General features: G+C 35.2%; 2 pseudogenes; both read left to right on the top strand.

The window, feature by feature from the left end:
* Positions 1-252: 252 nt before the first annotated feature.
* Positions 253-2,141, top strand: LOC142605649 (ankyrin repeat-containing protein BDA1-like; annotated as a pseudogene).
* Positions 2,142-3,664: 1,523 nt separating this feature from the next.
* Positions 3,665-7,352, top strand: LOC142606455 (ankyrin repeat-containing protein BDA1-like; annotated as a pseudogene).
* The last annotated feature ends 2,110 nt before the right edge of the window (positions 7,353-9,462 follow it).

The following is a 9,462-nucleotide window of genomic DNA, read 5'->3' on the forward strand; positions in this document are numbered from 1 at the left end:
ACTAATCTCTATGACGAGTGGATGACTTGGACTTTTAGGTTCCTTCTTAGAAATTTGGTGGTTCCTTCTTAGACTTTGATGATTACTCCATTAACTTCTTCACTCCTGCTATAAAAATAGACGCTCTAACTTTCTAACTTTCAACTTCCATCATTTTCTTCACTCCAGCTAGCTGCACTAACTTTCAACCTCCACCACTTTTGTTTCATACTAAGGGAAACCCTACCTTGATATATCATAGCCTTGTCTAGAATGGATGAGAGAATTGAGAGGTTGAAGCAGGTTGCTCAACATGGAAATATTGATGCCTTTTACATGTTAATTCGGGAGGACGTAAAGCTTTTGGAGGCTATTGATGAGCTACCATTTGTTGATACTCCTTTACACATAGCTGCATCAGTTGGGAACATCCCATTTTCCATGGAGATGATGAGATTAAAGCCATCACTTGTCAGCAAGCCAAATCTAGATGGATTTAGCCCTCTTCACCTTGCTCTTCTAAATGGGCAAATTGAGATGGTGCGTAGGCTTCTATAGGTCGATGGGGACCTTGTTCGTGTGAAAGGAAAGGAAGGTATCACCCTTTTGCATTTTGCAGCAGCGATAGATGATCACCTTGATCTATTAGTTGAATTTCTATCAATTTGTCCCCATTCTATTGAAGATGTGACAATTCGAAATGAGACCGCTCTACATATTGCTCTAAAATTCAACAATTTGGAAGCTTTTAAACTCTTGGTGGGATGGCTTCGACAAAATAGGTCTAAAAATGCCATGTTTTGGGAGAGGAAAGTTTTAAATTGGAAGGATGATGAAGGCAACACTGTATTGCATGTCACTGTATTGCATGTTGCAGTATCCAAAAATCAACCCAAGGCAAGCTCTCTCCGTTACTCAATTTACATACTAAAGAAACTATAAAGCTTGTGTTGTAAATGTTTAAAATCAACCTGCAAGATAATAATAATCGATTAAGAGCTTGTATTGTACTTTTTTGTACTTTCTTAATTTTAGGTATTGTTAATAATTTAAGGATTTGACTTACTTTCAGCACTTTTTAAAAAGGAATCTTCTTTTATTTTAATGAGAAACAGCCACATCACCTATTAATTAAATAAAATGTGGGAATTAAAATCTACTATCACTTGTCATTGTATATTTAAAATAAAAAGACATGTTCAATTAAAAAATTACTAGAAGTAAACCAAACCCATGGTTTTATAATCAAATTAGGATTCGTTTATGGTAAGGTATCAATTAAGTTAATTTTTAGAATATTTTTTCTTATTATCAATCAAATTTCTACAAAGTCTTTAAATTGGCCTCCAAATTTGTATATAAAAAAAAAAGAAAAAAAAAAAAGAATTTGACCAATAATATTTTCAGGTGGGCTTTCTCATTTTCTTTTTGGTGGATTATGAGAATTAATTGTGGTTTTACAAATTGATCAATAAACCGAATGCCTAAAAGCATGCCAAAAATTACCTTTTAATGATTCACTGGCTTCACGACATCTACACATGCAGGCTGTGAGTCACTTATTAGCTTCAACATATGATGTCGATGTAAACGTTAAGAATTTAGAGGGTAAAACAGCAAGGGACATCTTGCAAGGATCAGAACAAACACAAGTGGGCAGAAAGATCAAGGTTATGCTACACCGTGCTAAAGCCTTAAAAGCTTCATCTCTTCCTAAAGTTACTTCTTATGCAGATTACTTAAGGCCCAAAGTCGGTCCTGGTGAGAAGTTTCGAATACGCCGTACTCGTGAACAGCAGACAATATCAGACGAGCGGCGCAATGTGCTTTTGGTTGTTGCTACACTGCTTTTGACAGAGACTTATCAAGGAATGCCCAGCCCTTCCGGGGATGTTTTCATGCTGTTAAATTCTGTGACATTTATTCTTTCATTCACGATTATTTTTCAGCTCATTCCATCTGGGTATTGTTATGTGAACTTCCAAGCAGCCCTTTGCTTCCTATATTTTTGCTATAATTTGGCTTCATTGTTAGTCATCAAGGCTTCAACTGGGCATGGGGCAGGTGCTTTGTCAATTTTTGGTGCTGCCCTGCTTTATAATATCGTGGTACGAATGGATTTATCTAATTGGAGAAGATGGTGGCACAAGGCTAGTCAATAAAAGACTGTGAGGTTCAATGCTAAGGGGTCTCCCAATTCGTTCCTAGAAGAAAAGTAATTAATGGGGATACCTCAATGTTGGCCTAGAAGAGCTACGTACCTCAACTCAATGAGAATAGATGGTAAACATAGAGCTGTATGCATCGCATCTGGAATGTATGTCAATTTTTGTTTTTTGGTTTTCTTCTCTCCAATATCATCTATGCATTATCTATTTTGGCTAGAAATCCTACAGCTACTACCTGAACCCCTCCCTCCTCGTACCCAGGGAGGCACCAATCCACCTAAGTGGCCGTTGGGAAGTTCAGGCTACTTATAACTTGAGTTTCCGTAACTATACGTTTATAGACATTGATAACTTATTGTTATAATAAAATAAATTATCAAGAGCCTTGTACTTAAACTAACACTTTCTGATGTTCAATGGAGACGTCCAAATTCAAATATTCCTCCCCCAACTATCAAATTATCCAAAAAAAAAAAAAATAAATAAATTAAGCTTTTAGGGTTTGTAAGAGGGTTCACATTGGGCTTAACAAAGCCCCCATTTTTTGGGTCTCTAACAAACTCGCCAACACCAAAACAATAATTTCAAAAACTACAGTAACTCAACAACATCATATAGATATGAACATCTAATGACTTTTGAAATGCGGATTGTTTGTTCCTTACAAAGAAATTAAAAAAAAAAAACAAAACAAAAAAGAACAACAAAAAAGAAATGATGAAGCTATTGAATCTTCTCTAGCATGCATATCCAAACCATTGGCCACAACAAAATTTACACATTGTCAGATAATGAGGCACACTTTTAGTGAACGGAGGAGCATTTTGATGTGTATCAGTCTATGAGAGCAGCTTGCCACCTTAGTCATTGTCAACCAGCCTAAAAAGTGCCAACAAAATCTACAATTTGTGGAGAAGGAAGAGTATGGTCTTAAGGATGAGAATAATGACATAGAAAAAGAAAACTCCTTCATAATGCCAGACCTATACAGAACATGCAGCACGACGCAAATTGGAGTATCAATTGTTATCAGAGCCACACCCACATTACATCAGTTGGTATCATAGTCACGCTTATAAGCTGCATAGTAGTCCTTAGAACTTTATACCAAGCATGATTAGAAAGGATCTAACAAAAACGAGTAAAAATAAAATAAGTAGATCACAATAGTAATGCAAAATATTCTCTCAAAATCCAAATGCAAAATAAATCAAAAACCCTCAGATCTCTCAAAAATAAGGAAGGCAATGACGTAAGGAAAGAATCAAGAGGGAGCTAAATTATACTACTCTAAAGTTGGCTTGCTTGACTTGGAGCACAATCCAAAATCAAAAAGAAATAATTAGCCATTCAAACACGTGAAAGAACCCAAAGTGAAAGATTTTAATAAGGTGACTTTTTGGGGAGACCTCCCAAACCAAATAGGATTAAGCTGTACTATTGGCTTTGTTGTATGCGACACTACTTATTCAAGCCACATATCAAGAAGTTCATACCAAGGAAAATCACACCTTAATATGGCAACTTTCTCAAATATGGATGAGAGAATTGAGAAAATGAAGCAAGTTGCTCAACATGGAAATATTGATGCCTTTTTCATCCTAATTAGAGAGGATGTCAAACTTTTGGAGGACATGAATCAGCTGCCTTTTGTTGATCCTCCTTTACAGATAGCTGCATCTGCTGGGCACATCCCAATGGCCATGGAGCTGATGAGATTAATGCCCTCATTTGCCTGGAAGCCAAATCTAGATGGGTTCAGTCCCATTCACCTTGCTTTACTAAATGGTCATACCCAGATGGTGCTTCGGCTTCTAAAGGTCGATGGGGACCTTGTCCATGTCCAAGGAAGAGAGGGTATGACTCCTTTGCATTATGCAGCAACAACAGACATTCAACTTGAACTATTGGACGAATTTCTCAAAGTCTGTCCCCAATCTATTAAAGATGCATGTGACAATTCAAAATGAGAATGCTCTGCATATTGCCTTGAAATATGACAAGTTGGAGGCTTTTCTACACTTAGTGCAAAGGCTCCGAAAGAATTGGTCCCAAAATACCATAATATGGGAGAGAAAAGTCCTGAACTGGAAGGACGAGGAAGGCAACGCAGCATTGCACATTGCAGTATCCAAAAATCAACCCAAGGCAAGCCCTCTCCATTCCTCAATTATTTACGAACTAAAGAAACATTGTCAAGTTTGTGTTGTGAAAATCAATAGTGTCCAACTGTATGATCATAATTAAAATCTTAATGTCTAAAACATGCTAAAAATCCATTATATATATATATATATATATATGGTAAGTAATCCATTATCTTCTAATGATTCACTAGCTTTGCAGATTGCTACTAATTAATACATGATGATTATTTTTTGCTGTATCACTAAATTTTGCATTCTGTGAGGAAGTTTTTATATTCTGGTGTTGATATAAACACTATGAATTTAAAGGGTAATACAGCAGGGGATATGTTGGGACAACAAAATCAAATAGAAAATCGCAAGATCAAGGTTATGCTACGGCGTGCTGGAGCTTTACCAACTTCATCTCTTCCTAAAGTAATTTATTATGCACGTTACCTATGGTCCTTATTCTCATATATTGAAAAAATAAGTTTGCATTGTATTGTAGAATGGACCGAAATATCAGACGACAGGCGCAATATGCTTTTGGTGGTTGCTACACTTCTTATGACTGTCAGCTATCAAGGAGTACTCAGCCCTCTTGGGGGCTTTGGCAAGATGAGTGCCACATCCTGAACCCAATACCACATTACCGGCCATCAGAAAATTCAATTCTAGTGCTCCTATTCCAAACGAAGCAGGGACACCCATTGGTCTTAGAAAATTTCCTTTTTGGGTGATCTTGTCATTAAATTCTTTGACATTTATTTTCTCATACTCAACAATTCTTCCCCTCATTCCATCTCAGGATATTTATCGAATAGTACGGCTATCCCTTATTTCACTATCTGTTTGTTATATGGTTTCATTGACTGTCATAATCCCGACTCGATTTTGGGAAACTTTTTGGTATGTTTCTATTTGCCTGCTTCTTTGTATCTTCCTACTGAATACTTCTGCTACTTGTGTAGCATGGTCTTATAAGGCTTGTCTCCAAAAGACTGCAAACTTCAATGCTAAGTCGTTTGCTGATTCATGGAGGAAGAATTGCTATTGCCCACAAGTGTACAGCTCTCTATCCAGGGACGGAGTTATAGTTGGATGTGGGGGCAATGTCCCCCCTAATATTTTTTTAAAAAAATACTATTATTTATATGTGTATTTGTTTTAGCAATTTGGTTCAATAAAATTAAATCTAACCCTCTTAACAATATCATTGATCTTTTTATAAACCATACAAAATAAAAAATAAAAAAAAGCCTCACATGCATGAAAAATTATAAGGTTAATATGAAAACTATATAATTTTTCCATGTGCGCGCTCAAAGGCACTCCTTTTTTTTTTTTTTAAATAAAGGTTAATAGATTTCATTCATCATAAAATCTCTCTCATTTTTTTGTTTCTCTCTCACATTTTTTTTTGCACGTGTTCAACTCTATCAAAAATAAATCCAAGTTGTTATAATTAATTTTAATAAAAAATTGAAAAGTGTAAGGAGAGGTGGAGCCTAATTTTATGGGATATGAAGAAACAAGGTGAAAAAAACTTTTTTTTTTTCTTTTATATAAAAATTTACCTAACATTTAAGAGTTCTATTTGGAGTACATGGTTTAGAATCCATGACTTAGACGCCTTGGAAGCCCCTTGAATACTAATATAGATTATAGATCTAAAATTTAAGATAAACAAGTTCAAAAAAAAAATTAGTCCAATAACAAAACAAAAATTACCAATAGCAAAATTAAGCCCAACTAACTACACAAAATAAAGACACGCAAGGCACCAAAGAAAAAAAAAAAAGAAATCATCTAGATCTCTTGCTCTAGCAGACCTAGGCCTAGTGAGTAGGGTGTCACTATGGACATGCCTAGGTAGAAGACGCCAATTCAGGTCGTCCCCCTATCCATTCTTTGTTCATAAAAAATAAGAATAAAATATAAAAACTTGTAAGAACTGAGAACACCACAATATGCAAGACCCCAAAAAAAAGAAAAAAACAAAAAACCTAAGCGGCTAATCGAGAGAAGAGAAGAGAGTGACTGAGTGAGACTCTGAGACCTAAAGCAAAGAGAGGTAGACAACAACAAGGGCAGTAGTAGCATAACTAGAAGTAGAACCATCAATCCACCGCCCCAGATTTGGTGTGTGTGTGTGTATATATATATCTCATATTCGAATCTCTAGTGCAAAAATTATTGAACTTTTGTTGGTTGATTTGATCATCTAAAAGCATCACTATCGGAGTTTTAAAATTTCGGATATGCTAAATTTTAGCATCAAACTACTAAAAAGATGCATTACCCGGTATTGTAATTGTAAAAAAATTTACAATTGAGCTACAGTACCATCCTAAATTTATGATGGTACTATAGCTCACTTGCAAAAATAAAATACTTTTTTTTATTCATTCTTCGCAAAAGCATCTTCCTCTTTCTCTCTCTCCCTGACTCAACTCTCTCTCTCTCTCTCTCTCTCTCTCTCTCGTCCAAGTCTTTCTTAACTCTTCACAGCCTCACTCCTTCTCTCTCTCTCTCTCTCTCTCTCTCTCTCTCTTCCCACTCTCTTTATCTCGGCATCTCTATCCTTCCTCACTCTCAGATTAGCATGGGGCTTTGTATGAGGTGGAACTCAATAAAACTAAAGACACCACTTCATGGGGATTTTTTTTTCTTGGAGAACCAAACGGAAATCAGATCAGAGTCTAAAAGCAGGAAATACCTGAAAGCAAAGTTGAGGGGTATATAGGTAATTGTGAGATCTCTCCAGTGAGTAAAACGGAAAAGAAATGGGTTGAGTGGCAACTTTGATCACGACAAAGATTAGTGTGGATTGATAGTGGTGGTTTGTTGGGGTTCGGCGGCATTGGCAACTTCGATCACGACAAAGATCGGCATGGATTGATGGGGGTGGTTTGTTGGGGGGTTTTGCTCCAAATTTTTGTTTTGGGTTTTGGGATTGTTGTTGTATGTGGGTTTGCTGTGTGTTCAGATTTTTGCTGTGTTGTATGTGTTTTTGCTGTGGGTGTTGATTGGACTTGGTGGTGGTGCTAATTGGGTTTGGTGGCGATATTTCTAGGTTTGGGTTGGTGGTGGGTGGTTGTTCTGGGTTTAGGTTGGTTTGATGGCGATGCTAATTGGGTTTGGTGGTGGTGTTGATTGGGTTTGGTGGTGAGTGGTTGTTCTGGGTTTGGGTTGGTGGTGGGTTGGTTGAGAGAGAGAAACAGAGAGATAGAAATTATTATTATTTTTTAGAACAAGAGAGATAGAAATTAGAAAGTGAAGAGAGATAGATTTTTTTTATATATTATTTTATTGTGTAATTTATATTATTTCAATGTGTTGTATGCAAAAATAAGATTTGAGATGTTGGCTATGTTGTAAAATGCTATGGTATTATAGATAAAATAGCTTTTGAGATAGTAAAATGAGATATTTTTTAGAAACCGGGTACTAATGCTCTAAGTTGTGATTTCTATATGAAGTTTTGACCTAACCACAAATATATATATATATATATATATATATATATATATATATATATATAAAATAGATGAAGCTGAGAGAAAGTTGATTCCTGCATTTAAGGACGTGTTGACAAATAGGATAACTGCCTATCTAAAATTCAGCCACGTATACAATTTTAAAGTGGAGCAGGCGTACGTCACCATGTTTGGTCTTTAAAAACTCTTTGATGCTTGAAAAAAAAACGCCGTTTGACTGCTTTTTTGGGTATATTAAAAAAAACGGTTAAAATAAAAAAAATAAAAAACACGTTGCAATTAAAAAAAACCCTAGCCATCTCTTTTCATCACTCTACGCTTCACATCTTCTCTCTCTAAAAGAAAACGCCTACCAATACTGCAACACAGAGAAAGGAAAGGAAGGATAAAAAAAAAAAAAAAAAAAAACTTGCGTTCTGGTGGAGATTCGTACGGCCGGCCATTGCTATATGATTTGCTGCTCTGTCTCATCTCTCCTCTGCAACCAAGTTTCTCTAAAGGTCAGCATACTCTTTGCTTCTTCAAAGACTGTTTTGGTTTTCTGAAACTTTTCGCCATTGATTTTCCTTTTCGAATTAGCATATTAAATCTCCTATATGTTTATGTTTTTAGATTAACACCAGATGTTTATACTTTGAGAATTACCATCTTCCTTTTCTATATATCTATATTTCAAATTTTTTTCATACCGAATTGTTTAGGGTTCTTCTTTCATTCCTTTTGAAATATAGATTGGTTTGTTTCATTTTTTATGCAAAAATTATAATTTCCAGTTTTAAGTATTGGTAACATAAGGGATTTCGCCCTTGATTTTAATAGCCAAATTTCAACTTGAATGTTTATAAGTCTAGAAAAAGCTTAATAAGTGATACAACTTAGTTTGATTTGTTACGATTTAGGTTTTTGGTTAGGAGTAGTTTTGCTTAATTTATGTAAATAGACGGTTAGCTTTGGTTTAATCTCTTACCCTATTGTCTTCTTTGGGTTTGCTGTCAATTTAGGTATTCGAGATATGTTGATAGAGATCGGCGCAACTCAGTGACCAGCATAATCGGAATTAAACATAGACCGATGAAAGGTATGTATCAATTCTCTGTATTCACAAATGCATAATAATGAAAACTTTTTAAACTTGACAGAACCAAATAACAAATGCATTTTATGTAGACCGCTATCTCTTTTTTAATCTTTGTGCTTCTGAACGTTCGTTTACTTAATTAATGACTTTTCAAGCTCTTTGGATTGCCGCCTCTCCTCTCTCTTTACTGTTTGTGCTAAAAAATCATGTTCCCTGTTTGATTGTGAATGTATATTTGTTTTAAAGAATCAGTGAATTTTTTTTTACAGTATATTATGTTTTTATTTTTCCCTTATTGTATTTGATTAAATAGCCAATATATTGCTTAAAATTATGTCATTAAATATTTAGGGATTAATTCCTAAAGACTGTTGTGTGGTGTACACATTAATGTTTTGATTAGTTTGTTAATATTTAGAATAAAACTTTTTATTCTTCTGTTTTGAACAAACTTTCAGTAATTGTTACATTCAACTCTGTTCTTCACTTCCCACCTAATCATTTTGCCCATAGCCTTTTTAGAAGGTAGTCTTCCTTGATTAATACTAGCATTCCTTTGAAACCAAATATGATACATAGTAGACCAGAATGCCAATCTAGACACAATT

This window comes from Castanea sativa, chromosome 8 (genome assembly GCF_040712315.1).
Source record: "Castanea sativa cultivar Marrone di Chiusa Pesio chromosome 8, ASM4071231v1".
NCBI lineage: Eukaryota > Viridiplantae > Streptophyta > Magnoliopsida > Fagales > Fagaceae > Castanea > Castanea sativa.